A 12,636-nucleotide genomic window follows, 5' to 3' on the forward strand; every position below is an offset into this window, starting at 1 on the left:
ATAGCAACGAGAGGGGAGAGTGTTGTCCACGTACCCTCGTAGACCGAAAGCGAAAGCGTTATCACAACGCGGTTGATGTAGACGTACGTCTTTACGATCCGACCGATCAAGTACCTAACGCACGGCACCTCCGAGTTCAGCACACGTTCAGCCCGATGACGTCCCTCGAACTCCGATCCAGTCGAGTGTTGAGGGAGAGTTTCATCAGCATGACGGCGTGGTGACGATGTTGATGTTCTACCGACGCAGGGCTTCGCCTAAGCATCGCTACAGTATTATCGAGGTGGACTATGGCGGAGGGGGGCACCGCACACGGCTAAAAGATCAAACAGATCAATTGTTGTGTCTTTGGGGTGCCCCCTGCCCCCGTATATAAAGGAGCAAGGGGGGGGGGTGCGGCCGGCCTAGAAAAGGGCGCGCCAGGAGGAGTCCTACTTCTACCGGGAGTAGGATCCCCCCCTTTTCCTCGTTGGACTAGGAGAGAGAGGGAAAGAGGTGGAGGAGAAGAAGGAAGGGGGGGCGCCGCCCCCCTCTCCTTGTCCTATTCGGACTAGGGGGGAGGGGGCGCGGCCCTTGCCCTGGCCGCCTCCTCTCTCTTCCACCAAGGCCCACTAAGGCCCATTAAGTCCCCGGGGGGGGGGGGGTTCCGGTAACCTCTCGGTACTCCGGTAAAATCCCGATTTCACCCGGAACACTTCCGATATCCAAACATAGGCTTCCAATATATCAATCTTCATGTCCTTGATCACATCCGGGACTCCAAACAAACTTCGGTACATCAAAACATATAAACTCATAATATAATTGTCATCGAAACGTTAAGCGTGCGGACCCTACGGGTTCAAGAACTATGTAGACATGACCGAGACACGTATCCGGTCAATAACCAATAGCGGAACCTGGATGCTCATATTGGCTCCCACATATTCTACGAAGATCTTTATCGGTCAGACCGCATAACAACATACGTTGTTCCCTTTGTCATCGGTATGTTACTTGCCCGAGATTCGATCGTCGGTATCTCAATACCTAGTTCAATCTCGTTACCGGAAAGTCTCTTTACTCGTTCCGTAACACATATTTCCGCAACTAACTCATTAGTTGTAGTGCTTGCAAGGATTAAGTGATGTGCATTACCGAGAGGGCCCAGAGATACCTCTCCGACAATCGGAGTGACAAATCCTAATCTCAAAATACGCCAACCCAACAAGTACCTTCGGAGATACCTGTAGAGCACCTTTATAATCACCCAGTTACGTTGTGAAGTTTGGTAGCACACAAAGTGTTCCTCTGGTAAACGGGAGTTGCATAATCTCATAGTCATAGGAACATGTATAAGTCATGAAGAAAGCAATAGCAATATACTAAACGATCGTGTGCTAAGCTAACGGAATGGGTCATGTCAATCACATCATTCTCCTAATGATGTGATCCCGTTAATCACATGACAACTCATGTCTATGGTTAGGAAACATAACCATCTTTGATCAACGAGCTAGTTTAGTAGAGGCATACTAGTGACACTCTGTTTGTCTATGTATTCACACATGTATTATGTTTCCAGTTAATACAATTCTAGCATGAATAATAAACATTTATCATGATATAAGGAAATAAATAATAACTTTATTATTGCCTCTAGGGCATATTTCCTTCAGAGTATTCAACCCAAATTTATTGATTCGACACAAGGGGAGCCAAAGAATATTCTCAAGTATTAGCAGCTGAGTTGTCAATTCAACCCACACCTGGATAACTTAATATCTGCAGAAAAGTATTTAGTAGCAAAGTAATATGGAAGTAACGGTAACAGTAGCAATGTAATATTTTTGGGTTTTGTAGTGATTGTAACAGTAGCAACGGAAAAGTAAATAAGCGAAGAACAATATGTGAAAAGCTCGTAGGCATTGGATCGGTGATGGAGAATTATGCCGGATGCGGTTCATCGTGTAATAGTCATAACATAAGGTGACACAGAATTAGCTCCAATTCATCAATGTAATGTAGGCATGTATTCCGAATATAGTCATACGTGCTTATGGAAAAGAACTTGCATGACATCTTTTGTCCTACCCTCCCGTGGCAGCGGGGTCCTAATGGAAACTAAGGGATATTAAGGCCTCTTTTAATAGAGTACCGGACCAAAGCATTAACACATAGTGAATACATGAACTCCTCAAACTACGGTCATCACCGGGAGTGGTCCCGATTATAGTCACTTCGGGGTTGCCGGATCATAACACATAGTAGGTGACTATAACTTGCAAGATAAGATCAAGAACTCACATATATTCATGAAAACATAATAGGTTCAGATCTGAAATCATGGCACTCGGACCCTAGTGACAAGCATTAAGCATAGCAAAGTCATAGCAACATCAATCTAAGAACATAGTGGATACTAGGGATCAAACCTAACAAAACTAACTCGATTACATGATAAATCTCATCCAACCCATCACCGTCCAGCAAGCCTACGATGGAATTACTCACGCACGGCGGTGAGCATCATGAAATTGGTGATGGAGGATGGTTGATGATGACGATGGCGACGGATTCCCCTCCCCGGAGCCCCGAACGGACTCCAGATCAGCCCTCCCGAGAGAGTTTAGGGCTTGGCGGCGGCTCCATATCGTAAAACGTGATGAATCTTTCTCTCTGATTTTTTTCTCCCCGAACACGATTATATGGAGTTGGAGTTGAGGTCAGTGGAGCTCCAGGGGGGCCACGAGGCAGGGGGCGCGCCCAGGGGGGCAGGCGCGCTCCCCACCCTCGTGGCAAAGGTGTGGGCCCCCTAGCCTTGATTCTTTTGCCAGTATTTTTATTATTTCCAAAAATAATCTCCGTGGAGTTTCAGGTCATTCCGAGAACTTTTGTTTCTGCACATAAATAACACCATGGCAATTCTGCTGAAAACAGCATCAATCCGGGTTAGTTCCATTCAGATCATGCAAGTTAGAGTCCAAAACAAGGGCAAAAGTGTTTGGAAAAGTAGATACGACGGAGACGTATCAACTCCCCCAAGCTTAAACCTTTGCTTGTCCTCAAGCAATTCGGTTGATAAACTGAAAGTGATAAAGAAAAACATTTACAAACTCTGTTTGCTCTTGTTGTTGTAAACATGTAAAGCCAGCATTCAAGTTTTCAGCAAAGATTATGATCTAACCATATTCACAATAACTCTTAGGTCCCATGTTTACTCATATCAATGGCATAATCAACTAGCGAGCAATAATAATAAATCTCAGATGACAACACTTTCTCAAAACAATCATAATATGATATAACAAGATGGTATCTCACTAGCCCTTTCTGAGACCGCAAAACGTAAATGCAGATCACCTTTAAAGATCAAGGACTGACTAAACATTGTAATTCATGGTAAAAGAGATCCAGTCATAGTCATACCCAATATAAATTAATAGTAATGGATGCAAATGACAGCGGTGCTCTCCAGCTGGTGCTTTTTAATAAGAGGGTGATGACTCAACATAAAAGTAAATAGATAGCCCCTTCGCAGAGGGAAGCAGGGATTTGTAGAGGTGCATAATATTTTGAGTGGCATACTTTCATTGTCAACATAACAACCAAGAGATGGAGGTATCTTCCATGCTACACACATTATAGGCGGTTCCCAAACAGAATGGTAAAGTTTATACTCACCCTCCACCAACAAGCATCAATCCATGGCTTGCTCGAAACAACGAGTGCCTCCAACTAACAACAGTCCCGGGGGAGTTTTCTTTGCAATTATTTTGATTTGATTTGCATAAAGCATGGGACTGGGCATCCCGGTGACCAGCCATTTTCTCGTGAGTGAGGAGCGGAGTCCACTCCTCTTGAGAATAACCCGCCTTGCATGGAAGATATGGACAACCCTAGTTGATACATGAGCTATTCGAGCATACAAAACAGAATTTCATTTGAAGGTTTAGAGTTTGGCACATACAAATTTACTTGGAACGGTAGGTAGATAGCGCATATATAGGAAGGTATGGTGGACTCATATGGAATAACTTTGGGGTTTAAGGGATTGGATGCACAAGTAGTATTCCCGCTTAGTACAAGTGAAGGGTAGCAAAAGACTGTGAAGCGACCAACTAAAGAGCGACAACAGTCATGAAAATGCATTAAAATTAATAAACATTGAGTGCAAGCATGAGTAGGACATAATCCACCATGAACATAAATATCGTGAAGGCTATGTTGATTTGTTTCAACTACATGTGTGAACATGTGCCAAGTCAAGCCACTTGAATCATTCAAAGGAGGATACCACCCCATCATACCGCATCATAACCATTTTAATAGCATGTTGGCACACAAGGTAAACCATTATAAGCTCCTAGCTAATTAAGCATGGCATAAGCAACTATAATCTCTAATTGTCATTGCAAACATGTTTATTCATAATAGGCTGAATCAGGAACGATGAACTAATCATATTTACAAAAACAAGAGAGGTCGAGTTCATACTAGCTTCTCCCATATCAATCAGTACATCATATATCGTCATTATTGCCTTTCACTTGCACGACCGAACGATGTGAATAATAATAATAGTGCACGTGCATTGGACTAAGCTGGAATCTGCGAGCATTCAATAAACAGGATAACACAAGGCAATATGGGCTCTTGGTTAAATCAACAATAATGCATATAAGAGCCACTTCAACATTTTCATCATGGTCTTCTCCTATTGACCCCCAAAGAAAAGAAAAGAAACAAAACTATTTACAAAAAAAAGCTCCCAACAAGCAAAAGAAGAACGGGAAATCTTTTTGGGTTTTCTTTTTAATTACTACTACTACAGCAAGAAAGTAAACTAGCTGATAGTTACAACTAATTTTTTGGTTTTTCTTAAAGTTTTTCAAACACACAAGAAGAAAGCAAGACAAAGGAAAATAAACTAGCATGGATATTACAATGAAAGAGTATGAGCACCGGCATCTAGCAATGAATGTGTAAACATAAATGTAATGTCGGTGGGAAATACGTACTCCCCCAAGCTTAGGCTTTTGGCCTAAGTTGGTTTATTGCCACGGATGGCCTGGCGGATATCCAAAGTTACAACCGGGGTCGTACTGAGAAGAAGAAGCCTATGATTGCCACTGGTTGGCAATCATCTCCGGATCCCACCGGTAATTAGACTGTCGTGGAGGATCAAATTATGGTTCCGGCTCTGGCTCTGTAGCTGATGTAGGGTTCCGGTAGGCGTGAATGGCCGCCAGCGGAACGAGATACTGACATGCAGATAAATCAAACAAGGAAGGAGGAGGCAAGGTAATTGTCTCAGTGTGATGTTTATCAAAGAACAATTTGTATTTAAGCGCCCTTTCCCTATTCTTAACAATAAAATCATGCGCTACCATGCTCTTATAATCTAAATAAACAGTAGGCAACAACTTTTCTTCTTTTTCATAGTGGCTAATAGGTATGTTATAGTATGCAGCAAGGCGTGAAGCATAGACACCTCCAAAGATGGGGCCCTTTGTACGGTTCAGACTTAACCATTTGGAAATAATAGCGCCCATACTAACAGAGTCATCACGGAATAAAGCATGGAACAAACTAATAATATCAGGGACACTAAGGTTTCCACAGTATCCGCGACCAATTAAGCAACGACTAGCAAATATTGCAAAGTAGCGTAAAACAGGAAAATGTATGCTAGTGATTCTTGCATCAGAAACCTTCCTAGTTTCCCCTACAGTAATAGTATCAATAAACCCGTCCACATCTCTACGATGTGGTTCCTCTAAGCTACCCTCGAAAGGTATTTTGCAAACCCTGCAAAATTCATATAGTGACATCTTCTTAACCACATCATATAAATGAAACTCTACTGAAGGAGGTGATTCCTTAGGATAATAGTAGAAGTTTTGCACAAAATTATTGGTGAGTAAGAGATACTGTTCGCGTTGGTCACGAAGGAAGTCGGTGAGGCCTGCATTCTCAGCCAATTCATAAAAATCATCATAAATCCCGGCTGCTCTCAAGAAAGTATCGGAAGGCCATTCACACGGCCGAACCTCCGCGGTGCAAGGCAGATTATATTTGGGCCTCTCTGTTTCTTCACTTTGCTTTTCTTTCGAGCTTCCGCTCGATGAGCCCCGCAAAAATCTCTTCATCGTTTTCTGAAAATTTCTAAAAAATTTAGTAATTTCAAATAAAAGTGAACCAAGCTCAACAAAATTGATAGCAACTACTCCTACAAGTTCCTAGAGCCTATATCGTGCATTAGAACTACTTGGAACCATATAAATTTGACATGCAAGCTCAAGAACATGGTCACCTAGGCAGCACAAATTTGCAAAGAATAAAGCACTAGAACAAAAACTAATTGGACCAATGGAGGATTCACATACCAAGGAACAATCCCCCAAAGCAGTTTTGTGAGAGGTGCTTTGAGCAAGGAGATCGAAAATCGTAGCAAAGTAAGCTAAAACTCGTGCTTGAGCTGGTTGGTGATTTTTTTTGGGAGGAAGAAGAAGTGTGTGGGTGCAGGAATAAGTGGAGGGGAGCCATCATGGGCCCACGAGGCAGGGGACGCATCCTGGACCTTCGTGGCCAGGTGCTTTCTCCCCCTGTTGTGTTCTCAGTGCCAGATATTCTCATATATTTCAGAAAAAACCATATTAAATTGGCAGGGCATTTGGAGAACTTTTATTTTTGGGGTATTTTTATATTGTACGGATAATCCAGAAAACTGGTAAAAAAATACTATTTTTACTTTATTTCAACTAAATAACAGAAAGTAGAAGAAGGGTACAGAAGGTTGTAATTTCTAACTTCATCCATCTCATGCTCATCAAAAGGAGACATGCTCATGCTCATCAACTAAATAACAAACTCATTCCGAATAACATGGAACCGAAGAAATTTCGAATAACACTATGTTACCTCAACGGGGATATGCACATCCCCAATAATAAGAATATCATATTTCTTCTTGAAAGTAGGAAGAGGATATTCAAAACCTCCAATAATAATCGATGGAATTTTTCCAATAGAATTGATACTTTGGACTTGAGGTTGTTTCCTCGGAAAGTGTACCGTATGCTCATTACCATTAACATGAAAAGTGACATTGCCTTTGTTGCAATCAATAATAGCCCCTGTAGTATTCAAAAAATGTCTTACAAGAATAATAGACATACTATCGTCCTCGGTAATATCAAGAATAACAAAGTCTGTTAAAATAGTAACGTTCGCAACCACAACAGGCACACCCTCAAGAATAATGAAGTCTGTTAAAATAATAACAATGTTTGTTAAAATAGTAACGTTTGAGCATATCAGTTAAACACATACGCAAGAAGATAGGTCTAATCATTCCAGCAAAGCGCTCAAAATCCTCATCATCCTTTTTCTTGGATGGTTTGGGAGGAAAATGCATGGGTTTCTGAACCCATGGTTCTCTTTCTTTACCGTGTTTCCTAGCAACAAAGTCTCTCTTATCATAACGTTGATTCTTTGATTGTGGGTTATCAAGATCAACTGCAGGTTCAATTTCTACATCATTATCATTGCTAGGTTGAGCATCAACATGAACATCATCATTAACATTATCACTAGGTTCATGTTCATCACCAGATTGTGTTTCAGCATCAGAAATAGAAATATCATTGGGATTCTCAGGTGTTTCAGCAATAGGTTCACTAGAAGCATGCAAAGTCCTATCATTTTTCTTTTTCTTCTTTTTAGAAGGCTAGGTGCATCTATATTATTTCTCTGAGAATCTTGCTCAATTCTCTTAGGATGGCCTTCAGGATACAAAGGTTCCTGAGTCATTTTACCAGTTCTAGTAGCCACTCTAACAGCATAATCATTATTCTTACTATTCAGTTCATTGAGCAAATTATTTTGAGCTTTAAGTACTTGTTCTACTCGAGTGGTAACCATAGAAGCATGTTTACTAATGAGTTTAAGTTCACCTTTAACTCTAGACATGTAATCACCCAAGTGTTAAATAATATAAGCATTTGGTTTTAATTGTCTACCAAAATAAGCATTAAAATCTTCTTGATTAACCATAAAGTTATCAAACTCATCCATACATTGGCTAGCAAACTTAGTAGGAGGGATTTCAGCTTTCTCATATCTATACAGAGAATTTACCTTTACTACCTGTGTCGGGTTATCGAGACCATGAGTTTCTTCAATAGGTGATGAATTAAGATCATATATTTCTTCAACAAGCGGTAAATTAAGACCATGTATTTCTTCAATAGGAGGTAAATTCTTAACATCTTCAGCTTTTATACGTTTTTCTTTCATAGATTTCTTTGGCTCTTGCATATCTTCATGACCGAGAAATAGAACACCTCTTTTCTTCGGAGTTGGCTTAGGAGTTGGTTTAGGAATTGGCTCAGGAAGTGTGCAATTATTTTCATTAGTCAACATATTATTCAACAAAATTTCAGCTTCATCTGGTGTTCTTTCCCTAAAACAGAACCAACACAACTATCCAGGTGGTCTCTGGAAGCATCGGTTAGTTCATTATAAAAGATATCAAGTATTTCATTTTTCTTAAGAGGATGATCAGGCAAAGAATTAAGTAATTGGAGAAGCCTCCCCAAGCTTGTGGGAGACTCCCTTCTTCAATTTGCACAAAATTGTATATATCCCTTAAAGCAGCTTGTTTCTTATGAGCAGAGAAATATTTAGCAGAAAAGTAATAAATCATATCTTGGGAACTACGCACACAACCATATCTTAGCATCACCCTTTAATGAGAACGGAAATATTTTAAGGATATAAAAGTAGCGGGTTCTCTCATCATTAGTGAACAGGGTGGCTATATCATTTAATTTAGTAAGATGTGCCACAACAGTTTCAGATTCATAGCCATAAAAAGGATCGGATTCAACCAAAGTAATTATATCGGGATCAATGGAGAATTCATAATCCTTATCAGTAACAAAGATAGGTGAAGTAGCATAAGCAGGATCATATTTCATTCTAGCATTCAGAGTTTTTTGTTTCAGCTTAGCTAATAATTTCTTAAGATCACTTCTATCATTGCAAGCAACAAAGTCTCTAGCTGTTTATTCATCCATAACATAGCCCTGAGGAAAAACAGGTAATTCATATTTATTAGGAGAGTCTTCATCATCACTTTCTTCAATATTATAAATTTCAATAATTTCATTCTCTCTAGCCTTAGCAAGTTGTTCATCAAGAAATTCACCAAGTGGCATAGTAGTATCAAGCATAGAACTAGTTAAGTATCATGCATGGCAGAAGTGGCATCATCAATAACATGCGACATATCAGAATTAATAGCAGAAGTAGGTTTAGGTGTCGCAAGCTTACTCAAAACAGAAGGTGAATCAAGTGCAGAGCTAGATGGCAGTTCCTTACCTCCCATCGTAGTTGAGGGATAAATTTTTGTTTTCGCATCTTTCAAATTCTTCATAGTGACCAGCAGATATAAATCCCAAGTGACTCAAAGAATAGAGCTATGCTCCCCGGCAACGGCGCCAGAAAATAGTCTTGATAACCCACAAGTATAGGGGATCGCAACAGTTTTCGAGGGTAGAGTATTCAACCCAAATTTATTGATTCGACCCAAGGGGAGCCAAAGAATAGTCTCAAGTATTAGCAGTTGAGTTGTCAATTCAACCACACCTGGATAACTTAATATCTGCAGCAAAGTATTTAGTAGCAAAGTAATATGGAAGTAACGGTAACGGTAGCAAAGTAATATTTTTGGGTTTTGTAGTGATTGTAACAGTAGCAACAGAAAAGTAAATAAGCGAAGAACAATATGTGTAAAGCTCGTAGGCATTGGATCGGTGATGGAGAATTATGCCGGGTGCGGTTCAACATGTAACAGTCATAACATAGGGTGACACGGAACTAGCTCCAATTCATCAATGTAATGTAGGCATGTATTCCGAATATAGTCATACGTGCTTATGGAAAAGAACTTGCATGACATCTTTTGTCCTACCCTCCCGTGGCAGCGGGGTCCTAATGAAAACTAAGGGATATTAAGGCCTCCTTTTAATAGAGTACCGGACCAAAGCATTAACACATAGTGAATACATGAACTCCTCAAACTACGGTCATCACCGGGAGTGGTCCCGATTATTGTCACTTCGGGGTTGCGGGATCGTAACACATAGTAGGTGACTATAGACTTGCAAGATAGGATCAAGAACTCACATATATTCATGAAAACATAATAGGTTCAGATCCGAAATCATGGCACTCGGGCCCTAGTGACAAGCATTAAACATTGCAAAGTCATAGCAACATCAATCTCAGAACATAGTGGATACTAGGGATCAAACCCTAACAAAACTAACTCGATTACATGATAAATCTCATCCAACCCATCACCGTCCAGCAAGCCTACGATGGAATTACTCACGCATGGCGGTGAGCATCATGAAATTGGTGATGGAGGATGGTTGATGATGAAATTCTCATATGCCTCCACACCCATCATCATCAGTCTCACATCCTCCTTATCTGGCACAAACTCATCACAGCCCCACTTTAGGATCCTGTTATGGAGAATACAACATGCAAAAACAAGCCTTATCATCTGCAGGAAAATGGTGGAATGGCTTCTAATCCAGGATCTTAAATATGTTATTCGGATCTCCAAATGTCCTATCAACCGTAACTCTAGGCTTGAGTGCTTGAGACTGGAAAATCCCCGTGCAATCCTAGGATAGTTCCTAGAAGAGAACTCGTTCAGATGGTACCTAGTTTTCCTGGAGGGTGAAAGAACACCAGAGCGACATGCATCGGGTCAAGCCATGTTGTCAGCAAGAATGTTAGTATCATGGGTTGATCCTTCCCAGCCAACTAACACATATGTGAACTCCATATCGAAGTCAACAGAAACAAGCACATTCTGGCTTGTGTAGTGCTTTCTACCCCTATATGATGCAGCCTCTGACAATAGGAATCTAGAAGTCACATGAGTATCATCTATTGCCGATACAATCATGTGATGGCACAAAAATATATAGTTACGACTGTATGACAACAATAAAAGCATGTTATGGCATGAACTACGAGTAGTGCTCGCATTGAAATAGGGATACCATCTTGGACTCATGCGAATCTTGTCAGGAGTCTGCCCAATTTGTGTCGTGGTCATTTCTCCTTTGAACTCCCAAATAGCATACAAGACTTGATTGAAATACCTAATGGTGTCCATGGATCTCCTAAACGAGTTGTAAATAACTCTAAACATCTGATTATGACTTACATCATGAAGGAACATGGCAACTTTCTCTTCCACGGAGTTGTTGGTGCTATCTTTGTAGTAGCCCATTGTACCTAAACGTCTCCACAAGCTTTGGAAAAGGTGCTCTTAGCATTCCAATCATGTTCACAGCCTTTACGTCACTACAGTTGTAGATGTAGTTCAGATTCGTCATCCTCTCCCTATCTCAGATTAATAGTGGACCATAATGGATGACCCACTTATCACTCCTAGGAAAGCTCTTTGTTGACCAACATGACCCAGGCCCGAATCACACTATGAGTGTTTTTGCCTGAACTACCAGCTTCATCTGTTCGTCCATAACTACCTAATCGCAACCTTGATTGTGCGGTAAGTAATGGAGAAATTGATCCTACACTGTACCCAATGACCTAATACAGGGGTGGGGTAGGTAGTATGTTGCTTACCCCCTTTGGAGCCGACAACCCACCCAAGGCGGAGACGCGGAGGACAAGACAAAGTCAAAGATGGAGGCGAGAAGCGGGTCCTAGTATCGGAGACTGAAGTCGTTGCCACCAACCATGGCAAGAACTAGGGCTGGGTTTGTCCTAGCGTTAGATGTGAGTGAGTAAATTGGGGCGATGCTAGATTTTACGCCACCCCCTCACGGACAGATATCCGTCTCATGCCATCTCCGCCTCCATTTCGCCTGCACCGCTGCATACTCCATGCCCCCTTTGCGCTCGAGTCAAAATGGGGTTGCTTTTATGGTTCGTGAGCGTGCGAGCCAAGCCCATGTGTATGCTACCAAACACATTTTAACAGCCCCTACTGTCCAAACCACTCCACAAATTCGTTCATATGAACTGACAGTGTCCGGCCTAGGCGTCTCTCACCACGTCGATTCTGGGCTTAGCGGGCTGAGTTGAGGACTCGTTGGTCAGTTCTGTCCTAGGCCACAATTGGCGACCTATGACGCGCTATATGGAGACTCCGGAAGACTTGATGTACAAGCCAAAGATACGGGAGTTATGGACGACTCTACCTCCACCGACGTAACCGACTAGAATATGTAACCCTAGGACCCCCCCCCCCCTCACGGTGTGTTACATAAGCCGGGGCCGGGCTTGTCAATGGATACATTACAATCCCTTGGTGTTCACTTGTAGTTTGTACACACCCCAATCGTAATATATACGAGCATTAGTAGGGTATTATCTTCACCGTGAGAGCCCAAACCTGGGTAAAACCTTCTCTCATGTTACCATCCATCCCATTCGCCTAGCAGGGATAGCCTACCGAGGGATCGGCCGGATTTAGCTTCGACATACGGACTGTGTGTGATGCAATGAGCAGCAGGGGACTCTTGTAGAGGCAATCGTTGGAGCCGAAGGAGGCGGCCAGCCAGTACGAAAACCTCTTCCACTTCCATGTATGATCTAGTG

Source organism: Triticum urartu, chromosome 3, assembly GCF_003073215.2.
Source record: "Triticum urartu cultivar G1812 chromosome 3, Tu2.1, whole genome shotgun sequence".
NCBI classification, from domain to species: Eukaryota; Viridiplantae; Streptophyta; class Magnoliopsida; order Poales; family Poaceae; genus Triticum; species Triticum urartu.